The sequence below is a fragment of the Lygodium microphyllum genome, chromosome 26, assembly GCF_053477565.2.
Source record: "Lygodium microphyllum isolate KBCC chromosome 26, Lygodium_microphyllum_v1.1.10, whole genome shotgun sequence".
Classification (NCBI taxonomy): Eukaryota; Viridiplantae; Streptophyta; class Polypodiopsida; order Schizaeales; family Lygodiaceae; genus Lygodium; species Lygodium microphyllum.
Window position 1 is genome coordinate 101638335 of NC_141160.1, and position 12424 is coordinate 101650758.

Sequence of the window (12424 nt, forward strand, 5' to 3'; positions counted from 1 at the left end):
AGGTGTGGCAGCAGCACTATGGCAGCTTAAATTAGAAGCTTCCAATGCTTTCGTGACAGAAAACGATCGTGGAGAGAGAAGATGAGGATAGAGGTGCTGATGACGATGATGGAGATTATGATGACGATGAAGGGTGAGGACGGCAGGGCGTGGCAGTAGCACGATGGCAGCAGTATGGCTATAGGCAGGAGACGGCTCTTCACAGCAGCAACAGTACGTCTCTTCTCCCTCTCTCCCCCTCAAGCTTCAGGGGGTTGTCATATAGGATAAAGGGGGGGGGGGGGAGAAATAGCCACACACATGGCTCTACATGCCTCCTCCCTTCCCCATGCTCTCCACATAACTCAAGGTCCCCTCCATAATCCCTCTCCCTGCCATGCATCGGCTGAGGGGAGAGGATTACAAAATTTTGCAAAATTTTGTTCATTATCCATTTGCCTTTTCCCATGAAGGGTGTTCCTGTGTGGGCTTGCGGTTTCAAGCCACGGTCTTCCATACGCGACACGGAGCTGGAGTTTATTAATTCGCGCGGAGTAAGCACTTAGCCACCAACATTTTACGATGTGGGAGATTACTTTGGGTTGCATTTTTGGGTGGGGTGTGCAAGGTTTAGGGTTGATTAATATTTCATGCGAAAATATTACAAATCAATATTTATTAGATATTATTTTTCAATCGAAAGACTTTTTATTCGAATATTTGGCCATTATTTGAGAAACATGAATAACATCATATTATCTATATAGAAACCATTATTTGAGTTGAATAATGCTACCTAGCCCACACTGGACATTCATCCCACAAGTATAATATTACTATTTCAGGACCTTGATGTGCATTCCATTGAGAGTCTTTTTGATGTATGAGCGATGTTTGGCTAAAATATGGAAATGTGAAATTCAATTTTGTTTGGTAAATATTTTTTTCCAAAATGAAAAAATGATGCTAGCATCATTGCAATGTCCACCACAACCATTTCATGGTTTGTTGCATGGTGTTCATCCTTAAAGTAGAGTGCTTAAAAGTAATATATGAGCTTGTAATAGTACTCTTGCATTTGTGTCATTTGTGTGAATGTTGATGAGATTTTAAGTGTTGATGGCAATGCTTATACTTTCAGAGTACATTGCTTAATTTATCATTTTATAGATTCTCTCTTGCCTAATATACAATGTTGAGAGAGACCACAACTATACGTTTATGATATTGAATACAATGATGTATATGGATGATGCATCATCACAATGTATATGCATAATATTTTAGATTTGAGGATATACAATTGCAACACAATCCCTTAATGGAATTGAGAGCAACTATTTTTAGTGTTCAACAAACTAATATACAATATTCTGCTTGTGTTGGAACTGAGATTGCAACTATCATGCTAGGGCAAGTGATGAGATACTCTTGATCATTGTGATGTTGATGTTTATACTCAAGATGCTCATTGTATCTCTATTTGAAACTTGCATAGAATATATATACTGATGTTATATATCCTTATTTTTTCCAAAGTGATGATGGTTGGCATACAAAAGTTCCTTATAGTAATGTCAATGTTCCAATACATGCATATGAATTACTCAATAATGACTACGTTACTCAAATGAGCACATACATTGGTCATTAACTTTTTTGTTCTCCCAAGGAAAATGAATTTGCAATATCTAAATTAGTGCTACATGCTCACAAAATATTTGCCACAAATGGTCTTTCAAAAAAATGAATATCTCATATCTAAATTAGTGCTCATGCTTAAAAAGTGTTTGCCATAAATCAAAAAATTAACTGTAATAGTGGAGATTTTGCTATTTCATAGAATTTATTGAAACATTTCCTATCATACACGCAATATACCATTTGCCATTGTACAACTATTGCTCCTACTCAGATGAATGTAAGTTATTTTCTTGCAAGATTTTGTTGCCCCCTATACACGATAAATGACCGACAAATATTGTAAAAATTGTTTCTGAATATATGAAAAATTGCACTTACTCTTCCGATATAATCAATACACTTCTCAATTCGATAGGTAGCATGAGAAAAATCTACAAAGTTTTAACTTTCTTGACCTTCAACTTAGAAATGCAATAGTTTAATGTTGCTTGTGTATCTATTAACTTAGCTACATGATAGAGATCGTGTCAGGGAAAGCATATTGTCCTTCAACAAGGAGTGGCAAAGCACCTTGTAGGCCTCACCCTTGGAGGTTTTCTCGGAAATGGCATCTAGAATAGGAAATACATGTGGCTAGGGAAGAATGAAGGGAAAGTGCAAAGGGGGGGTAGAAGGGATGGAAAGCAGTGAGAGAAATTGAAGCACTTGTTTTGAGTTCTCTAATGGTAAAGGGGAGTGGTAAAGGCAAGTGGCCCATCTTGATCACAAAACCAACTATGCAACCTCCCAGATTTAAAAGTGAACCATATTTTCCTTCCAAGTCTAAGAAAGAGCCATTTTCCTAAAGTTAATGGGTGAGAAATTTAGACACCACCTTGTCATTGCACCTTGTAATACTATATGCCCTAATGGGGAATGCTAGCAAAGAACTTGTAGATTTCTATTGTACATTTCTTTGCTAGCATTTCAACAATAGAAATATTTTATAAATAGGGTAGCTTGTATCATCAATGGTTATCATATACATAAATCTTTAGGGGAAAAGTGAGAGAAAAAAAAAGAGAGAACAAAAGCTCTGTTGTAGAATAGGTGTAGATACATCATAAGATCCTCATAGGTAGAGTATAAATAATAAGAGGATGAGTGAGGGTTACCTCTCTCAAACCCTACGTCCACCTATGTCCACTCATGAAGGACTAAAAGTGAGTAAAATAAAAGAGAGAAAAAGATTCATTCTAGAATAGGTGCACACGCATCACTCCACCTAGAGGTTCTCAAGCTAGAGATGCTTACTCGTTTCTATTGATCGAATCTATCTCTAAAAGGTTGTGTTTATGAGTCCAAGCTAATCTATCTTGGAACCTAATTCACTTGAGTCACAATTTCTCATTCTAATCATGTATCGTGTATTTGATTTGTGTCCACCATAGCTCATCTAGTTCTAGGTCCATGATTCTAAACATGGTATCAAAACCATGGTTGAGCTAGGTAGCTAGTGGTGTGATTTCTTCGCTAAATTGGTATGTGACACAAACTCGGACAGACAGAACGAGAGAGAGAGAGAGAGAGAGAGAGAGAGAGAGAGAGAGAGAGAGAGAGAGAGAGAGAGAGAGAGAGAGAGAGAGAGAGAGAGAGAGAGAGAGAGAGAGAGAGAGAGAGAGAGAGAGAGAGAGAGAGAGAGAAGGAAAGAAAGTTATATTAACATCTTCTAAAGACCAAAACTGGCCTATGAGACAAACTGTGATACAACTGATGAGGTCCAGCTATCCAAAATAAAAGTGCTGAATGAAAAGCTAAAAACTGGAAACTGAAAATACAGTGCTGTGAGTGTGATAAGTGTCGTGTATGTGTATGTGCGTATGTAGCTCTGGTACTCTAGATAATGGCTACAAAAGGGGAACAAATGTCAGCTGTGATAGGGGAACAAATGTCGGCTGTGATAGGGGAACAATTGTCACAGAGAGAGAGAGAGAGAGAGAGAGAGAGAGAGAGAGAGAGAGAGAGAGAGAGAGAGAGAGAGAGAGAGAGAGAGAGAGAGAGAGAGAGAGAGAGAGAGAGAGAGAGAGAGAGAGAGAGAGAGAGAGAGAGAGAGAGAGAGAGAGTGTGTGTGTGTGTGTGTGTGTGTGTGAGAGAGAGAGAGAGAGAGAGAGAGTGTGTGTGTGTGTGTGTGTGAGAGAGAGAGAGAGAGAGAGAGAGAGAGAGAGAGAGAGAGAGAGAGAGAGAGAGAGAGAGAGAGAGAGAGAGAGAGAGAGAGAGAGAGAGAGAGAGAGAGAGAGAGAGAGAGAGAGAGAGAGAGAGAGAGAGTGTGTGTGTGTGTGTGTCTATTTTCTATTGTCTATCAATGAGACAAAGGATAGAGAGATGTCATATCTTTGTAATGGAATCATAGCAAGTGGTCTCCTGCTGTTTGTGGCTGCAGGGGTGGTCTTCCCCTTCTATCTAGGAGCCTCTGGCCATGGCAAGACATATGTCATAGATCCTAGCAGGCCATTGCCCCCTCAAGTAGCTGTAAGAGGCCTCTACATTAACACATGTTCTCATGACTTTGGGCCTCTTCGCATCATCATCTTCATCATGTGCTTGAAAGAGGAGCACTCCTTAAAGGCCTTGGGCCCTGACCCTGCTGAAGAAGAGGATTCGGGAGCCGAGCCCTTGCCTGCAATGCAGCGGCTGTATGAGGCGTGTAGAGAAGCCTTCACACTGTTAAGACCTCCATTCTCTCCTCAAGCGTTGTAGAGAGTCCGCCTTCTTCTAGACAATATCAAGCCGCCTGATGTTGGATTGTATGAAATCCCACCTCAACAAGAAAATGGAGGTTCTAACTCTATCCAAACAGAGAAAAGGAATAGGGATAGGTATCACTCAAAAGCATCTCATTCAGCTCCAATCATATCATATATGCACATATATGAGTGTGATGAGTTCTCTATGGGGATCTTCTGCCTACCTACTTCAGTTGTAACACCTCTTCACTATCATCCATGCATGAATTTCTTTAGCAAACTTCTATATGGATCACTGCAGGTCAAGGCTTATGATTGGGTTAACAGTGGTGATGCAACACAATCCAGGATTGCAAAGCTAGTTGTTGATAGGACTATGTCAGCACCTTGTGAACCATCGATGCTTCACCCAACAAGTGGAGGTAATATACATGAATTCACAACAGTAACAACTTGTGATGTACTAGATGTCTTGGCTCCTCCTTATTTTGCAGAAGATGGCAAACATTGTACGTACTATCGAGATATTCCATATTCTAGACAAGCAGGTGAATCCTCTGGTGATGGAAATGGAAATTATGCCATGAGCGAATGCCAGCTCTATCATGGCTAAAGGAGTCCAAACCACTAGCTAACTTGTCAAAGACAGCTCCTTACACGGGTCCAAGAATTGTACCTTGAAAAGTTTTGCTTCCATTGCAGAACTAGTTTAACTCTAAGATGTTTGCACTTCTCCAAAATCCATTGCCATGTCAAGCCCTTTTATTGATTGCCTATCCATTAAAATCCAAAAAATTCATGTATCCCGAACTTCAATGAATGAGAGTTTGTCAAACCAAGCCCATGTACCCATCAGTGTGTTCATTTGTAAAAGCATAAAGCAAAAAGGAGAAGTACCATGCGTCAACAAAGGGACAAGAATCACAACAAAGGCAAAGAGCATGAAGACCAAGAAGGAGTCCAAGAAGATCAAGGACACCTAGAAGATCGAGAAAAGTAAAGGATGCCAAAGAAGCATGGAAAAAGAACTTTTTGCTATTGACAACAAAGAAATTTTCCCATAGTGGATGTTAAAGCCCTTACCAAATATGTAAAGTTTCAAACCTTAACTTGACTAGGCTACCAAAGAGCTAGTCTCCTGGGCCATGTTTTTATGCAGGGGGGACAAAAGCTAGCAAGGGTAGGGATTCATCATTTGAGGGGGGCTGTTGAGAATAGAAAATGATGCTTGTATGTACACCCATAGAGGCTTGCCCATAAGTGGATTTTCATGAGAGAGAGACAATGATGAATGCTCTAGGAAGAGATGTTGAAAATCCCATATGCATAGTGAGAATAGTGGTACTACTAGCATTCCCCATCCCATAATTTAGGGGCATATCAAGGGTAGCACGCCTAGCATAGGCTTAAGAAATCTATCAACTTGAATTACATTATATTGCATCCATCCCTTTCCACTAATTGGGCAAAGTCGTCAAAATTAAACTTCTCGTTCTACTTCACATAACAACATAATGTAGAATGATATAAACATACTACATAACAATATAGTATAGAGAATATAATACCTAGGATCCTATAAAAGAAAAATTCCATAGAAGGAGAAATGGTTTCAAGAACTACAAGAGATAGACATCTTTGAGATGCTAAAGAAAGGTATCTTCTTACCCCTCCTTGAAGATTAGAAGAGAATGAAAATGTGTATTGCTCCATTCCAAAGTTGATTGGAGAAACTAATGGAGCCCATCAAGAAGTATGATATAATAAGAGACTTGGATATGTTCCAGCAAACTTGGAATTTGATCAACTATTGATGCTACACGTAGTCCATTGAAGAAGGCTCAAAGCATGTTATCTAAATATAGATGGTTGTGGATTAGAATTGCAACAAAGTCAACTCTTTCCTGGAACTAGAATAGAAAACAAATGTTCCTAGGGTAGAATGAAGGTAATTGCAAAGGTAGATAGAAGAAATGAAAATCAATGAGAGACATTTAAGCACCTATTTTGAGTTCTCAATGGTAAAGAGGAGTAGTGAATGCAAAAAAGAGATGAGAAACACAAAAATATTCCCATGGAAACACTTACAAATACTATATGACAAGGAATTATTGACACTAGAGCCAATGTGAGCATAGTTAATTAGGGTATACTTCAAGCTTGGGGATATCCATCAATCAATCTAGTGCATTTTAATTAGATTGTCATCGATGGGTTTAAAGTCAGGATACTTAAGACATTGGCCAGTCAAGATTGTGGGTACAATTCAAGGTTAAGTCTCTTATCATGAAAGGAGTCAACTATGACCTGTTGCTTAGCTAACCATGGATGCACAATGCTTGTCTCATTGAGGATTGGGAAAATGGTTTAGTATTTTTGGGAAATATGAAAGAGGAAATATGCATCAAGATGGAGTGATGGAAAACCTCATTTGTTAACTTAGACACTATCTTTGTAGTATTACGAGGAGATTCTAATAACCCTCCAATCTCCTGACCATTGGCTAGATATGTTCCCTCTCCCAAGGATGAGGAGGATTGGATACACGTTCTTACCACCTTGGAATTTCCATTTACAAACAAGCTAGAATATTGATTAGCCCATGAATGCATGAGCCAAAAAGATACACCAAATACTTTGACCCTCATTGTAGAACCTCATTTAGAACCAATTTTAGTGTTGCTCTTTATGATGGCCCGTAATTTAGTAGGTGCAACTTTCCAAGGCTAAACTAATACATGGTGTGGTTACTATCAGTGTAACTAATACACTGGTGGCTAGACAAGGTGCCTTTACCCCCAACAACCTTCCACTTAAAGGTGAATATGCCCCATAGTGAGGAGAGAATAATAAAAAAGTAACAAAGTACAAATGTACATAAGTACAACACAATCAAGAAAGGTGTCATCTTATCCAGCACCCACCATCAAATTCCTAAGGAAGGAAAATAATCCACTGAAGACTTTTAGTGAGTATATATGCAAGATTCTAGTCAATTGTGATCTTGACAAGCTCAATGGACTTGTCCTCAATGATCTATCTAATAAAGTGGTAACATACATCAATGTGCTTCATCTTTGCATGGATTGAATAGCACTCATAGAAACCAAATGCGTGTAGGGACCTCATTGAGAGAGTATATTGCAAGTCTTAGTGGTGGTTGCAACATACTCTACCTTTGTAGTAGATAGGCCCATGAATTTTTGCACCCTAGATATCCAAGAAACAACACCTCTAGCAAAGGTGAAGACATAGCCAGTGGTGGACTTCCTATTGTTTGTATGTCTTGCATAATCAAAGTTAGTGTATCCCAGACTCTTGTATCCTAGACACCATAAGATACACACATAGTTTTTGTGCCCTATAAGTACCTCACGTTACCCTTGACGGGATCCCAATGCCATTTTCTAAGTGTAGCCATATAGCACGCAAGATAGAAGGTTCTCATATTGCTCTTGATTTACACTTGCTAGTAGTATTGCAGTGGCTTCATCTTCATCATAAATGTTATTATTTAGAGTGGAAAGTTGAGTTTTTAAGCTCTTAAACTTATTAATATGCATGGTCATAGAAGAACTATCTTTTACATCTAGTTTGTAGAATTGCACAAGTACTTTTATGTTGGATTTTTTAGCCTGTGTCGTCCCAAAGATTTTATCAAGTTCATCCCACGTAGCTTTGGCATCCCTGATGCTAGAGATATGATGCAAAACATCATCGATCAATCCCCAGGAAATGATGCTTATAGGCTTGTTGTTCATTCTCTTCTATTCTTTTGTCTTTGATCTCACCTCCTACATCTTCTTTCTTGCCATCTCCATCTCTTGCATCATCTTCAAATAGATCCATAGATCTTTGTGCATGAGATGATATACGGTCTTCTCTTTTCATGGACGAAAACCTTCACCATTAAATTTTACTATTTTCTCAAGATCCATCATTTTTAGATAAGGAGGTCTTTCCACGAGTTTATGGTACACTCAGGTAGTATCTATCCTTTTACAACAAAGTGAGAGTTTGCAAATGTTTAATCAATGGAGCATCCCACACATAGTAGCTTTCTATAAGAACGTGAATCACTTTTGGGATCAAGATCAGCTACATCCAATTTGCAAGGAGGAAGAGAATTTAAGTGGCAATGTGAACAAGGATTTGAGTGTGAGGGAGAGAGTGTAATGAGGTTTATGCTGAACTAGATTGAGAAGTGAGTAAGTGTGAAAGAGACTTGAATGAAAGGATTAATTAGATATAAGGCTTTACCTTAGCTTAGGTAAAGAAAATCTTTTAAATCTTTTTGTGAGCTAAAAGGTGTGAACCTAGTAGTGCAAACTTATGCATCTCTCAGTATGAACTCGGTATACCCGATCCATGCAAGGACGTCCTCTTGGCAGTAGGCGATGGATTTGTGGAGGCCACACAAGCTGCTCAAACTCTCTTTCTTTCTCTCTGTCTCTATGTGATAGAAACAGAAGCACACCCCTTGCATAGCACCTCCAATATGAGTTTTGAACCAAGCTTCTTGGTTGAACTAGAAATCACCACATGTAGCTTGGGAGATTGAGATGGGGAGTAGATGATTTGATGAGTTGAGTAGAGAAGAGGATAAGAGAGGGAATGGTTGAGAGAGTATACCCACTAGCTATGTAGCTCAGCTAGCTTTGATACCATGTTAGGAAACACGAATCTAGAGTTAGATTGGCTATGGTGGATGCAAGTCATGGACATGATACATGATTGAAATGGAAAATTGTAATTCAAGTGAATTAGGTTCGAAGATTGATTAGCTTTGACTCATAAACACAGCCTTGAGTTATCATAAAAGAGAAGTGCTATATATTACAATGAAATGAGAACTAAGTACATGTTTTTATAGCCTTTGGATAGTCTCACGTTTCTCACTATGCTTATGGGATTCTGAGCCTTTCTCCTAGAGCATAGATCATTTGTTCTATTTTCCAACATTCTGGATATACTCTTGTGTGAGAAATAAAGGAGCCCCTTAGAGAAATCGAGTGTAATGTGCATCCCAAGAATATGTGAGGCCTATCCCATGTCCTCCATCTCAAAGCTCTTCTTGATTTGACCTTTCAAGGCATCTAGCTCATCATGAGTACTCCTAGCAATTAACATATCATCCATACAAAGGATCAAAATCATAAGGCTACCATCATGAATCTTCTTCGTGTATAAACACGGATCCATATCACTATGGGAATATCCCTATGAATGGATAAAAGCATCAAACTTGTGATACCATTTCCTAGGTGCCTGCTTAAGGCCATAAAGGCTCTTTCTCAATCTATACACTAGGTGGTTCCTACCAAGTTCTGCAAAACCCTTAGGCTACTCCATGTAAATCTCATCATGCAAGTCCCCTCCATGAAGAAAAGTTGTCTTGACATCCATCTGATAAATATCCAAGTCAAGTTGAGCAACCAAAGCTAGTACTACACATAGGGTAGTTATCTTCACAATAGAAGAAAATACTTCATAAAAGTCCACACCATGATCCAACTTGAAATCATTAGCACCCAATCCAGGGCCTTGTATGTTGGCTTGGGACATCCAGGGGTACTTTTCAACTTGTACACTTGCATGGCAAAACACACTTTCCACTAGGCAAAGGAACCAAATTCCACCTATGATTTTCCTGGAATGAGTCATACTCTATGTTAACCTCATAACAAGAAAAAAGCGGAAAAAGTGGAAAAGCACGAGTTGGGAGTTGAAAGAGGTGGCCTAGAAGGAAATTGGACACAATGGAAGTAGGAAGGAAAATGGCCGAAAACGAAAGGGTGGCCTCCAAAGCTAAGTCAAATGCAAAAGAACATTTTTAAATGCAAGGTGCCCCTAAAACTTTTGTAAAAGAGTGCTAGACTCCCTCCTGTGCAAATTGTAAAGGTAGATGGGCAGTAGGAAGGAAGCTAGGAAGATAGGAGGACAATAGAAAATAGGGTCTAGGCTATGGCTAGCCATGTAATAAAAGGGATAAGGGGATGACTGCCCAAAAGGAATTTAGGGTTTTGTATATAAACTCAAAAACTGAATGAGAAGCTCATTCTTTGGTGTGTAGTAAAGTGGACTCATCTTCTTCTCTTCTTCTCTTCTTCTCTTCTTTTCTTGCTTGCTTGTGTGTGCTTGAGAGAGGAAGTGTGAGAGTGTGAGGGAGTGACTGTGTGAGGGTGAGAGATCTTGGAGGTGAGGCTCTCCATCGTCTCCTCTCTTCTTCTCTCCTATTTTCTTCTCTTATCTTGCACACAGCTATGAAGGATGGAGCTTGGAGGTGGAGGCTTGAGGATGCTTGAGCTTGCATCATGAATCGTGGAGCTATCAGTGTGCTTGAGGGAGGAGGCAACTCATTTCGGCATTGAGGTAAGCTCACTACACCTCGGTAGGATTGCAGGTGGGTCGGCTAGGTGAGAGATAGCCATAGGTGTTCACTTGAAACACTTGAACAATAAGTGGTCTGTGGGTCTTGGCGGTTAAGCATGAGCATGCCTCTACACTCTGTTTGTATGGCTTGTTGAGAATCATGGACCTAGAACTAGATGAGCTATGGTGGACGCAAATCAAACACATGATACATGATTGGAATGAGAAATTGTAACTCAAGTGAATTAGGTTCCAAGATAGATTAGCTTGGACTCATAAACACAATCTTGAGTGACTCAAACTGATTGTACCATTACATTGAAATAAGGGTCAAGTACATGCTTATATAGCTTTTGGATAGTATCACTATTCTCACTATGCATATGGGATTTTCAACATCTCTTCCTAGAGCATTCATCATTGTCTCTCTCTTACACAAAGCCATTTATGGGCAGGCCTCTATGGGCATACATATAAGCATCATTTGCTATTCTCAACATGGTCCTCTCCCAAGAGTGACTATCACCTTTGCTCATGGCTTCATCATAAGTAAGAGGCTCACTAGCATTTGTCACCATGACATAATTCATAGAGGGCTCAAACCACACAAGTTTTCATCTATCTCTAGTAGACCACCTCAAAATAGGGTGGGGGCTTGTACATCCTGTGGAGCATCAGGGACTTGGGATATTGGAGCATCAACCTATCTAGTTGGCTATATAGTAGTAGGAGGCTCCTCCTAAAATATTACCATACGTACCTCAATGACATGCTTAGGCTACTTATGTATTTTTCCCTCATCAAACAACATTATGGCCATGGATAAACTTCCAAGCCTACAGATCCCATAGGCAATATCCCATCTCATCTGCATCTCCATAACCAAGAAAGGGGGAAAGGCAAGAAGCGAGTTTTTTGAGTAAGCTTTTGAGCGAGCTTTTGAGTGAGTTTTTTTTGGCAACCCCTCTATTCTTATTCCACATAGTTCACTTATTCCAGCCTTAGATATATCCACCTCCACCTCCACTTTCACTTTCACCACCACCACCACCATTGCCGCCACCTTCACTACCACTGTCAACACCATCGATGTCATCGCTAGCTCTACTACCATCACTACCTTTGCCACCACCTTCACTCACTTACTCATACGCACACACACACACACATACTCTCTCTCTCTCTCTCCTCACACACACACACACACACACACACACACACACTCTCTCTCTCTCTCTCTCTCTCTCTCTCTCTCTCTCTCTCAAATTATGCCACATATCTCACCATCACCACTACCTCCCTCCCTCTCTCTCTCTTTGTGTCTTTGTCTCTCTCTTTCTTTTTCTTGCAACCCAAAAATAATTTGTGCTAGTACTATGGATTGATAGAATTTGCATTATATTATATTATGAAAGATGTTTCAACAAATAGTTCTCTCTATCTCTCTCTCTATCTCTCTCATGTTTGCAATATAGAAACATTTGTGCAAGCAGTCCAAATCGATAGAACTTGTATTACATTATTGGATTGTGACGTGTTCCAACGAACAATTCTCTCTTTATCTCTCTCTCTCTCTCTCTCTCTCTCTCTCTCTCTCTCTCTCGTTTGCAATACAAAAGTATTTTTGCGAGTACTCTAGGTTTGATAGAATTTGTTTTACATTGGATTATGACATGTGTCACAACAAATAGTTCATTTTTTACTTA

The 12424-nt window shown here is 39.5% G+C and overlaps 1 pseudogene; it reads left to right on the top strand.

The window, feature by feature from the left end:
* Positions 1-3984: 3984 nt before the first annotated feature.
* On the top strand, positions 3985-5027 carry LOC148013608 (plant cysteine oxidase 4 pseudogene; annotated as a pseudogene).
* The last annotated feature ends 7397 nt before the right edge of the window (positions 5028-12424 follow it).